At 39.8% G+C, this 12738-nt stretch overlaps 1 long non-coding RNA gene across 1 annotated transcript in view; it reads right to left on the bottom strand.

Annotated features, from left to right (window-relative positions):
* Window positions 1-11792, bottom strand: part of LOC308061490 — a 45404-nt gene extending 33612 nt beyond the window's left edge. Inside the window, exons 1-2 of the long non-coding RNA XR_013927252.1 lie at window positions 11673-11792; window positions 1-11055 (exon numbers count right to left, since the gene is read on the bottom strand). The exon at window positions 1-11055 is cut by the window's left edge and continues 33612 nt beyond it. This is a non-coding gene — a long non-coding RNA (uncharacterized lncRNA). The remainder of the gene's footprint in view (window positions 11056-11672) is intronic.
* Between the last annotated feature and the right edge of the window lie 946 nt (window positions 11793-12738).

The following is a 12738-nucleotide window of genomic DNA, read 5'->3' on the forward strand; positions in this document are numbered from 1 at the left end:
TTGGCCTTGATAGAAAAAAAAAACAACACCAGGGGAAGGCTTGCTGCATGAGATTTCTACCCATTTGAATGTGTAAAGGAGAATTGTACCGCAATTTTGGGATCAATCAAAAGCAAAAGAAAATAAGTGACTAACCTCTTATTAATATCTAAAAAGTTAATCTCCAATGTCTGAATAGCCCTTAATGAGCATACTAAGTGCACAGAACTAACAAACATAATAACACACTAAGAAACTCTCAATATATTTATTTGTTCAGCATTCAAAAGATTTGCATACCTACAAGTAAATAATTGAAAACTAATTTTAACCACATCTTCAATGGCTCAATATCACTAAATTTATTAGAAATTGTAGCTGTTTGCGCTAGAAAGACAATAGCATAAATTTACCATAAGTGATGCCATAATTGCAGTTGTGTTGTAATTAATACAAAAATAAAGATCTTTGCTGTGTGCAGCTTTATACTTCAATTGCATTATTTGGATTCTGCATTAGGGAATTAGGCATAACAGATTTGGAAGAAAGAAATCTTTTTTTTCCATTTTGTAGTAAATGGCTTATAGACCTTCCTAAACACACTGAGAGAAGTTAGGTCCTCCTACAAATTAACTTATGTAGTTTTTCAGAAGCCTCAAATTTCAGCCATGATATTTGTGTTGCTAATTATAGATTGGGATTTGAATTCCTCAGATGGCACTTTTTTTCTCTAAATACTTACTGTATGACCTGGATTCACCAAGTAAGATGAAAACTGGTATTCTATGTAAAAGCAGAATAGTGATTCAAATAGATAGCCTAAAATTTCACTTCTCATTCATTAAAATGAACGTTTCCCAGGTCCTTGGAGCAGCAAACAAAACTTTGGAAACTTGAATAATAATAATAAAAAAAATAAGACCAATTGCGAGAAATAAAATGTGCTGGTGTGAAGTTGAAAAAACTAAATGGATGAAAAAAATTGTTTCTGGCAGTATTAAGCAGCTGTGTGTCATAAGACTATATGGAAAATTATTAGGGAATATTTATTTTATTCTTTTTTATATATGAAAATCTGTTCTAAAATAGCTAACGGGCTATTTCCACATATTTTGGGAATGTTTGCCTCTTCTTTGTAGGCAGGTAGAAGTGCACTAAGCTCCTACCCTGACCCTGGGAACCACGGTCAGCCTGGGGAAGGGCCTGTCTCTATGGAGGCACCAGGACCACTTGTTAGATTTGTGGCTGAGCAAGGCTTGTGCATCCACAGTGGCACTTACTGCAGTGTGTGTTTGTGCAAAACAAGTACATGAGGTGATTCATGCTCTCAGTTTAGCAGAGCAAGAGATTTTGGCATCATCTTGCAACTGGCCTTCAACTGTCTCCAGAACAGCTACTTGCTTGCATGAGGAAACCACTCAACGCAGACCAAGGATTTCAGAGTTGTGCACCATGGAAGCACAAGGTAAGCAAAGCTGCCTATAAGCTTTATGAATATTTGTTTGAATTTTGTAAGAGAATATTTTCATAAAGTTGTAATACTTTTATCTCAAAAGGATTGCTGCTTAAATTACTGTTAACAAAATCAGGAGTGGCAGGCAACAAAGGCCTGCCAGTATTAAGAAGATCAAAGCATGCTGGCATCGATAGCTGTATTTATGTTGCAAGTTTACTGAATTAAATTATTTAGGTACTTTAGAAGAGAAGAAACATTTAACTATCAATACAAGAAATATTATATTGCTAACTTTAGTTAATTATTTTTTTTTTTAGGAGACTTTCTTTAATTTGCCATTATCTAATAAATAAGATTGGAAAATTATTTCTTTAAAAGAAAACAAGATGTTACTTTTTCTGTACTTGTTTAAGGCTTAGGGGGAAAGGGTGGTTTCCACATCCAAGACAACCAAATCTTGAAATGATGCTTCCTGCTTCTTTTATACTCCGCTTCTTTGTTTTTATACTTTCCTCTTGTCATACGTACAAGGGGAGGAAATCAGTTTTTAAACTGTTGCTTTGTATTGTTTGTCCTTCTGGTCAGTCACCTGTCTTTTCAAGACACCTGTGTATCTCTGCTTCAGCCTTTCCTCTATCCCCTACTCTGTACATTGGCCAGACAAAAGTGATAAGGTTGGTCCAGCCTGCCAGGACTGCATCCCTCAAAACACTACTTGAGCTTTTGACCAGCAGAAAGCAACACCCTCAGCATATTCATGTGTCTCTGCTGGCTATCTCCTTCGGTGGCTGCCAAGGCAGAGAGCTTGCTCCTCTCTCTAAAGAGGTGATGTCCATACTAGAGATATACCACAGCGTTTCCTGCCTTTGTTATTCTTTCCGTTATTCTTTCCCTTAATTTGCCCTTTGGTTTAAAAACCAGGATCAGAAAGTCTTCAGAAAGACATCAAGATCCTCCCTGCTCATGTTTCATCTTTTTTCTGAAGACTGTTAAACTGAGGACTATTTTTTCATACAAAGAATAAGAACAGGAGAAATGTAAGAACAAATATTGCTGATGCAGAAGCCCTACTTCTCATACATATATATTTGTAAATATAAAAATATTACTTATATTTCTCTTCTCTTGCATTCCTACTTTCTTTAAACTTAACAAAACTTTAAAAAGCTTTTAGTGATGATCGTTTAATGCAGGACTGAAAAATCTACACTCTCTCAATTTGACCCCATCCCCTGGATCATTTTAATTGTAATAATGTGCAGTGACAAATGTCATGACATTTGATTTAATCAGTTGGGGTCCCTGAATTTAGCATCCCTAATTTTGGCTTCTAGTTGCCTCCTTAGAAACTTCATGGCAGAGGACAGCAGCAATTCATTACAGTCAGCTGGAATAAAGATTTCATTTCTTACAAGAAATAGCGTTTTAAAATAGGTGTACATACACATAGGTATACACGTTATCTCTTTTTTACATATATATTACCTTTTTTAACATATATATACACACAAGTGTATATATTTCCTCCTGCATGGGGATGAAAAGTCAGAAACTTGACACTTCCCATGGGAATGAGATCCCTCTAATGTCTCGATTGATTTGCCAGCTGCCAAACTCCTTTGCTTCCCACCTCTCTGATTGCTTTCCTGGATGCTCAGCTGCCCAGATGCTGTGCTGGCTTGTTGACTGCCTGAGGAGCCAGCTGCTCTGACAGGGATGTGGAGGATCCCTGGGAGTAGGCAACCTGCCCATCCTGCTGCCAGCCAACTGGCTAGCACCTTTTCAAGGCAGGCTGCCTGGAAACCTATATTATTTCTGTTGAATTTTTTGATGGACCCCTGCAGGATCCATATGTCCTATTTAATCACTACTCTCTGATGGGGCAGTATTCCTTCAGGACTGAAGACTAATAAACTTTAGTGTTCCTGTGGTGTGTAGAAGTGCTCTCAAATGTGTCCTTTAGCTATGACTGCACTAATGCATGCTCAACACACCTTCAAGATGCACAGATGTATCAGAACAGTATTCAAACAGGTCTCAAGAAAAATGAAAAGAGAACCACGGAGGTACTGAAAGCTGATGACAGTGAAAGGCACCCAGGTATTACAAGAAAGAAGCAAGCAGGACATTTCAGAAAGATTGGGACGACCTAAGAGACTGGGTGGAAGTTTTTGGGAATTCCTGATGAGCCAATGTTTTAGCTTTTAGACATTAGAAAGCTATCAATGTGTCGTGCTTCAGTAATGTTCAGAGTCAGTTTGTAAAAGCTCAGTGTTGTTGCATGAGTAGATAATAGCTAATAACATCATCTGTAGTTATGCAACAGCAAATCAAGTTCACTGTCTTCTGCTTACCTCAGTAGCAAACCAAATGCCAATATAATGCCCTACCCACAGAAAATGTTTTGCTTTGGGATTTTTCAGCTAATGAATAGCATAAAATCCAACTAACATACCAATCAAAATCTATTTAAGACAATTCATATTTGAGAGGTGTATGAAATGTATCTGACTTATCTGTATGTGTTGCAGGTATGTATTTGGTGACATTTTGACAGTGGTCTTTCTCCATGAATTATTATATTTAAAGTAGTATTTCTCTTGTAAATGCCCCTGCCCAATTTTATAGAAGTTTAGGGTGGGTTTGGTTTTTTTTTCTTTTTTCACTTCCCTTTTCTGTTGTTCAACTCCAACTTAACTTTTCCTGTGGAAAGAACTCTTCATTTTCTAAAAAAAATAAGGTGAACGTAATATTTGGACCAATACCTATATCCCTCAGCTTCTTTCCCTCCATATATCAAACACATGTTTTTTACTTCTTCTAATTTCCTCTCCTACCCTAGCTCACTATCCTTTTCATCTTCTTTACCTGGTCTGTTCCATTTCCTTAATTTCTTCTTCATTTACTTCATTTTCTTCAGAATTTGAAAAAGGTGTGGAATACAACATCTTTCAGCCTATTCAGAATTTTCTGTGTTCCCATTTCTTTCTCCTTGCCCTTCTGACTTCACTATAACAAAATTATTCCTTCCTTTTGGCATTCACTTTTTGATTCCTTCTTAATCACCTCCTCCTACTCTGCATTGACTCAGACTTTCTTTTCCTCCTTTCTTAACCCCTCCATGCCTTGCATCTTTCCTCCTCCCTGCATCATTGTTTCTGCACTCACTCAGCATTCCTTTCAATAATTTTTCTACCTCCTCCACTCAGCTTGTTATCTTTCCTACGTAAATTTTCCCCTTGACTCATTTAGTGTTATTATTGTTAATAATAATAGTAGAAAAGAAGCTTTCCACAGAAAGCAAAAGAGAAGGTTTCTGCCAATGAACTCAACAATACAAAAAGAGATCATGAGACAAAGGTGAGGTGAACAGGACTGAAAAAGGCAATGGCACCTAATGAGACAATGAAGTCCTTTTTAATTAGTTCTCCATCTTCTTGTTATTTAAGTAATCTTCTAGAGGAAGATTGAGCTAGGGATTAAAGTACCTGTGAAGCTCATTTTAGATAGGCAGCTGGGTAGCTGCTTCATATTACTGAGTGGGAGTGCTTCGACTGTGTCACTTTTTTTTGTCAGAGACATCTAACATCTATATTCTTCTTTCTTTTCCAGCATTGTTTGCACATTTATTCTTCTCTATGTAGCTGACACTGTGTCATACAGAAGAAAAGGGGGCAGGGGGTGGTGGTGGTCTTTCTTTCTTAATCTGTATTACTCTCCAAATATTTACTAAGGCTTACATCCAAATAACTTAACCCTGCTCAAATCAGATTTAGTAAAGGTCCATATGTTGCAGGCAGGCAGTGTGAGAAGCTACAGAGGCTATCCTTACTCTTAGTCTTCCTCCTCAAACAGCTAAGGGTCTTTGTCTGGGACAAGAAGATCTGCTTATCGTAGATCTGCTAGCTTTAGTAACACATTTTTTCACCATTTTATAAAGTCTCTAAAACATCACATCTGGCAGCTGAAATCTATTTTGCAGTTTTTTATGTAGAAGTGGAGAGAAAAAGGGCTTGGGAAATATATCCTTTGACTAGCCTTCAGTTGGGTTTTCCATGTCTTGGTGCTGCCTAACAGGTAAGTGCTAGCACCACTGCTGCAGGAGCCCTGTGCAGTTTGCTCAGCAACATATTCAAATTCCTGTGATGATAATGAAATGAGAATTGTGGAGGAGGAAAAACAGGAGATGAGACAGGAGAGATGGAACAGTAGTGGACAAAGTACTGGGCCCGCCTCCTGCTGAGTAAATTCTCTCTCAACCTTCTGGGAAGGAGGGCAGAAGAGCAGAGCACCCCTCGTAAAGATTTTTAGTTCCTTTCACTCTCCGTGCACTAATCCTGTCCTGCCTCTCCCTTGCTACCAGCTCTTCATTGACATCTCCATGGTATCTGCTTCTTCATATCTACAAGAAGAGTTGTGAGCTGTACGGTGGGCTGCATGGGAAAACTAGCCTTTAGGAACGAATTCCAGCTTGAATCAGTATCTTGACCCAGTGCAGCAAGCAATCACCTGAACTCTGGTGCCAGCCTAACAAAGGAGGCAGCTCAAGGGCAGAAATTTGGTGGCCAGAGGCATGCAGTGCATGACATCGATCTTTTTAGCAGCCATTCCAAATTACATTTGTTTAAATTGTGCATGAAGCTACAGACAAATAATGTAATTGGGTGAGAATTCACTGCCTCAGGAAAGCAGGCCAAAAAAGGAAAGATTTTAACAAGGTATAATAAATGTTTGTGCTACTTTCCAGTTATGAAGAATGGAGTAGTGTTGAGATGCAAAACCGAGCAGTGGGTAAATCACTGCAGGTGAACTTTGTAGGCTGTCCTCTCTGCCTTTCAGGTCAGGCACATAACCGCCATGACCACTCCGGTAAAAAAAGCCTCTCCAAATTTATCATCCAAAAAGCAGTCACCAACCAAACCCAATAAATACCCTTCTCCAGTGGCTTGGGGTGTTCCCTTAGACAAGGCAAGCATCCCGTATCTCTGAACCTTTGAATCATCATCTGGGAATCAGATGCCCCTGGCCACTTGCCAGCACCCACATTTTGCTCTGTCAGCACAGGGTCAGCAGCCTCCCCAAGTCTGGGAAGACAATGATGCTTCCAAGCAGTGGAGCGAGCACCTTTAGGGCTGTCTTAATCTCTAATGCAGCATCACTGTGTGCCTTGTATTAATCCTGCCAGTGATTGGGGAGGGTTGATACATCCTTATTTTCTTTGGTTTTTTCTGCTCCATTTGATCCTTTATGCACCAGCAGAGTTCCCCTTACGGGATCCCCAGTTTTAACAGAGAGATGACATTGATGTAAAGCTGGTTACCTGAATTGAGGAGCCTTTTCAGTGGTGCACAGAAAGGGATCCAGTGGAAGCTATTATAGGCACAGCTTAGCTCCCGTAGGGTCACACTGCCAAATGTCACACATTTGTAGCAAAAGATGCAATAATTCAGAATAAGGAATGTACAATCTCAGCACAACTTGCAGTTTTAATATTGGTTTCACCTAAACTGAAAATAATCTCCAACAACAATATACTATGTAATTAACACAGCTTGATTTTCTGTCAGTCAATCTTTATTCCCTTCAAAATGTCCAGCTCAATTTGGAAAAAGAATCCCACAAAAAAAGAAAAAACATCACCACCAACAATAAAAAAATATTAAAATTAAAACGTTAAAAAATATTAAAAGTGTTACTTAGCTTGTTTATTGAATTGTCATGCTTCAGGTATCAACAAACAAACATTAGCAGAAATTCTCTGTGTGTGTTTAGTATGATTTCTTCTTTTCCTTGGTAACAAAGAACTTAGTAAATGGTTTTCTGCTTGTTAAAAATACAAGGGATGTGTAAAAACCTGCATGAGTGAACACGTTTCATATTTCAGCTGTAGTGTCATGTGTCATTTTAAATGAAAAGAAAAAGAACAGTGTGGGGGATGGATGGCTGAAAAGAGGAAGGCAACCTCAACCAATGTATATATATAGCAAGGAGAAACCGAGGCAGTTGAAGGAACAGGTAAGATTAATATTTCAGATTTAGAAGTAGCATGGCAGAAAGGCAGTAAGAAAAAAGGGCAGAAAGAGACACAATTTGTAGAGGAATGAAACTGGGTTAATTAGCACTGATAATATACAACTGTGGGCTGGCTTCAGGGGCGGTGGGTTGGCCGATGTAGATAAAGTGCAGCTGTGGCTGGTTCTGTTAAGTGGTTGAGAGCCAATGGAGAGCAGCTGAGAGAAGAGGGAGTGGACTCTGGATGAGGTGAGACTAGGAGAAGGCAGCAGAGGGACTGGCATGAAGGGTGTGTTGGTATGAGATGGTGAAAGACCTTGTTGCAGCTGGCTAGTTTGGAGAGTGCTGCGACAATTGGAAAGGATTAGGAAGATTCTAGGTTGGTTGGTTTTTTTGCATGAATTTGGAGCAGAGTTCTTCAACAATCCAATCTTGCAACACAGAAGGGAAAGCAAAATGAAGTGCCTGTTCTTTTCAGATTTACCAGAAATACCCATGTTTACATGATGTGTAATTTATTAGTGCCACTTATGATCATCAAAAGCTTTGGTTGGGACCAAGGATATGGCAAGGTCCTTTAAAAAGATCCTTTACAAGGATTCAAAACCTGATGTTAACAAATTAAACAGTTTATTTCTTTTTGTTTATAAGGCCCAAAGACATTGATATAATTGCTATAAGGTGATTTTCTGTTATTGGCTATAAGCTTTTACAAATTAACTTCTATTAAAGGATGGGCATTTAAAAAATAGACAAAATCTACTATCATATATTCCTTCCAATTGTTATTTAGTTTTGGAAACCTATTAAGAAAGATGGGGGAGGGCAGGGAAGATAAAGGCATTGGTCCCAGTGCCTCTGTTAACAGAACCATGCAACACCTAGAAACAGTCTGTTAAAAATAACCAGTGGCTGAATCCAGGTGAATTTAGGATCACTGCTCACTTATTTCTATTGCTTTAACCACATGTTTTCACTAGATATCTGTTGAAAACAGGGACCATTTCTTAGGCATCCCTTTGATGCCTCAGTTGCCTCAGGACATGGAGAGGAGGAAAAGATTGGTATTTTTCCCTTCCTTTGAGTCACTGGAGACTTTCACAGCTGGAGACAGTATGTCAGAAAGATCCATTAGTAACTCATTAAATTCAGTTGCTTGGCTAGTGTATCATAATCACAGGCTTAGATATAAATCAGTCACCAGGGCTGGAGTCATCGTGAAATTTTTCCTCTAGCTCAGGTAGGCAGAAGTACTCTGACATTCATAGCAAGGGGATGACCTGCTTCTTTAGATCAGTTTATTTAAAAAATTCCCTACTCCTGCAAGGCCTTAAAGCTTTGGCATTGTTCTTGATTTTTTCCGTGATGTTCCTTTAGCTGTAATAGGTTTGTTTTTTGGCCTGTTACAGGCATTTAAAATTTGCTCTAGACTATTTAAAAACATGATGCCATCTGAAAGTCTGTAAGGGCATGCGGAGTGCATGTTTTATACCCTTTTTGAAGTAGGTCTCTTGCATTCTTACTAGTAATTGCAGGTTTATAGACTGAATGACCACCACGGTCTTTTCCAAATTCATGGTCCAAAATTACTCTAATATAAAATATCTGTTTTCTGAGTAGCTATTTTTAGGATAAGCTCAAGATTCTCTCTGAGAAGCTTGAGTCTTTTGCTTTAATGTACGTTTTCCAAACCGAAAAGTGTATTCCTTATTTGTCTTCTGTTGTCATTATTCTTCCTGTGGCGTGACTTGGTGATTCAAGTAAAAGATCTGAGCAGCAGTATCATCAGTGAGACATAGTACTACTTGAGATTCTCCTTTCTGGATATCAACAGCATTGCTTTGGCCAAATATGACTTCCCTGCCCCGCCCCCGCCAAAGCAACTGTTTTTCATGTAGGAACTCGCCCTCAGCTTCACTTTCTGCATTTGGCTGAGTTTTGATTGATTGGTCTCAGCACCCATATTGGTCTGCAAGAGAGACCAGTTTTCTTTATCTCTTGCCAGTCTAAAAATCAGTTCCTGCTGAAAATCCCTTCCCAAATCAATGATAATCTCCCGATGAAAATCTCTTCCCACTAATGTGCATGGTATTCAACTAAATGAGGTTACCCCACTAACTTTTTATTATGAAGCTTCTCAGTGAACCAGTTGGTAATCCACTGAATTCAGGCCATGTTAACTTTTTAAATTCTTGACTGAACTGTCATGTGGCATGAAGTCAAATGTTTCTTACAAATCTCTTGCATTGACAACATCAGTGTGCAGCAGGTCTGGAAACTTTGCCAGCCTACTGAGAAATCAGACAAGAAATCAGGTCATTCAAAAGAGACCACTGTGGAAAGCTACCCTTGATTTTTGCTACAGGGAATGACATAGAATGTCTGAACTTCTGGTCTGGAGGTGGTATGAGCCTGAGCTGGGTGACTTTCTCATTTGGGGGGATGGTCCACGCAGTTCATTTCTTCTAACTTTTCAAGCCTTCTCTTTCATCACTGACAGAACATTTCCATCAACATTTTCTTTCTTTTAAAGGTGACTACTTCTGCAGAGGGAGTCAGTGAGCTCTAGACTCAGGGCACTCTGATGCTGCAGTGACTCTCCGTCAGCAGAAAAGGCTGCCATTGAACGTTTCCCTCCACAAACCCCTAGGTGCAGGTTCCCCTGATTGAAGGCTCTCATTGTGAGAGGAAATGAAACATTTCTGCTGAATCAGAGACTCCGGGATTGGAATGTAAAGTCTGCTGCTTGATACTGCCCTACTCGCCAAGCCCTGAAAATGCAACTTCTCTCTTTTTTTTTTTTTTTTTTTAAAAGGAAATGGATCTGTCTATTTACACGATGGTCTTCATGCTGGCCAGACAGAGCTCTTCAAGGAATTCATGTCATATGCACAGTTATTCTGGTCACCAGTCGTTTTTTTGGTTGTTGGTGTCAGTATGTTCCTGTCTGCTGTCACAAATCTGCTGTCATGAAGGGCACATGGTGACGATGTCTTCTGTATCAGGCAGGAGATTTATTTTAACAGCTATAATGACAGGTGTAATAGCCTGTCATTACCTTAGAAACAGAACTTTGTCTTCTGTGGTACATTTGACACAGCTGAGAATCCAGGATTGGGCTCAAAAGAGAAAGACTCAGACTAATGGGACTACTTGGTACTTGTTTTTTATTTGATGATGGGGTAAGATAACAGCAGATGCCTGCTGCAGGACTACTGTGTGTGTCTGCTACTTCCTTCTTAAAAGTAATTATGGTCAAAATCAGAAGCTGAAAATAAACCAAGCAACTATTGGAGATCTTCTAAGACAAAGACTCTGTCAGTCTTCAGAGTCATGGCACTACAAACAATTGTTTTCAGATCATCTATGTCACAATGTTTGTGAAGGACTGCAAGTAGTCCAAAAGGGTCCTTTGATCAGACTGGTTACTGCGTAGCCCTCCAGACCTGTTCTCCTCAGTACACAACTCTTGGGTCCCGCAAAACCTGTCAGGGTTTTGAAGTCTTTCCATTTTTCTTCTTTGGAAAATTTGCAGATCTTGTTCAGGGAACAATGTAAAAGGCAAACGATGTCCATTTCTTGCTATTAAGTTCCCAATATCAATTGGCCTAAGATAGAAAATATTTGGATTAGATTCTTGTGAAATGGCATCTAGAGACCCAGACCTTACTTTTGAACATGGTAATTTCTCCCATATGCCACCTTCAGCTGAATACTTGCAGCTGCAGACAGTCAGTCAGGGTGCAGGAATAAAACCTTTGCAGCTGAAAGTGTCAGGAAAAATAAAAGGAGGAAGAAGGACTTCACAGTCCTACCAGACTCTGCTCCTCCTGGCTTTCTCCCCTATCCCCTCTTTGCTTCCTGTTGAACAACTTGTAGATTAGCTTTTGACTTTTTGCTTGAAATATCTCAGTCAGAAGCTGCTCCACGTTTCCAGCTGAGCCCTCCAGAGCACACAGGAGCCAAAGGTCCTCCAAAAATGACTCATTTTGTCTTAATTACAGGTGCAAAATGCCCCCCAAAACCAAGTGGTAGTGACTTCAGGGTAGAATTTCTTAATGATAAAAACAGTGATGTGGTGGGTTGACCTTGGCTGGACTGCCAGGTGCCCACCAAGCTGCTATACCACTCCCCTGCTCAGCAGAACAGTGAAGGAGAAAATAAGATGGAAAAATGATCCTGGGTAAAGATAAAGTCAGTTTAATGAAGCAATAGCAAAACTCACCCACGTGGAACCTAAGGAAAACAAAAGATGTTATGCTCTACTTCCCATCAGCAGGCAATATTCAGTCACTTCCCAGGAAGCAGGGCTTCAGTACATGTAGCGGTTTCTCTGGAAGACAAACACCATAAATAATGACTGCCCACCCCCCCCTTCCTCCTCTCCTCCTCCTTTCTCTTAGCTTTATATCTGAGCAGACATCATATGGTGTGGAATAGCCCTTTGGTCACTTTGGGTCAGCTGTCCTGGCTATGTCCCCTCCCGAGATCTTGCCCACCCCCAGCCTGCTGGTGAGGATGGGGGGAAGGTTGGGCAGACAGCCCTGATGCTGTGCGAGCGCTGCTCTGCAGTAGCCAAGACACTGGTGCGTTATCACCACCTTTCCAGCTACCAACACAAGCGCAGCACTAGGAGGGTGCTAAGGGGCTCAGACAGACCCCAATATTCTGTAGTAAAATATCATAGACTGATAGAATGGTTTGGGTTGGAAGGAAGCTTAAAGATCACCCCCCTGCCATGGTCAGGGACACCTTCCGCTAGACCAGCTTGCTCCAAGCCCCATCCAGCCTGGCCCTGAACACTTCCAGGGATGGGGCATCCACAGCTGCTCTGGGAAACTCTGTTCCAGTGCCTCACCACCCTCACAGTAAAGAATTTCTTCCTAATATCTAATCTAAATGTACCCTCTTTTAGATTAAAACCATTACTACTTGTCCTATTGCTACAGGCCCTACTAAAATATATTTGGATATGTTTGTAGTAATAAAACTAACCTGCTATTTTTTGATTGGAAAGATGATGATCTTTATTTTATAGAATAAATATTTGAAGATGCTACCTACAGTTCAATTAAGAACATGCCACAATTCTCTGCTGTGCTATTTCTACCAAAAAATGCTAAAAAATAGCATCAAGTTACGATATACACTAAGGTTTAAGTTATGATATATATATATACAACACACTGCTTCTTACAACTCTCTCAGTAACACTGTTTTACTTTAACTGTATAGCCTTCTGCCGTCAGCCAGTTCAGTAGTGTGTCGTGTGCATTAAAAGCTGCTTTCAA

The sequence above is a fragment of the Falco punctatus genome, assembly GCF_963210335.1.
Source record: "Falco punctatus genome assembly, chromosome: 3".
In the NCBI taxonomy this organism is placed as follows: domain Eukaryota; kingdom Metazoa; phylum Chordata; class Aves; order Falconiformes; family Falconidae; genus Falco; species Falco punctatus.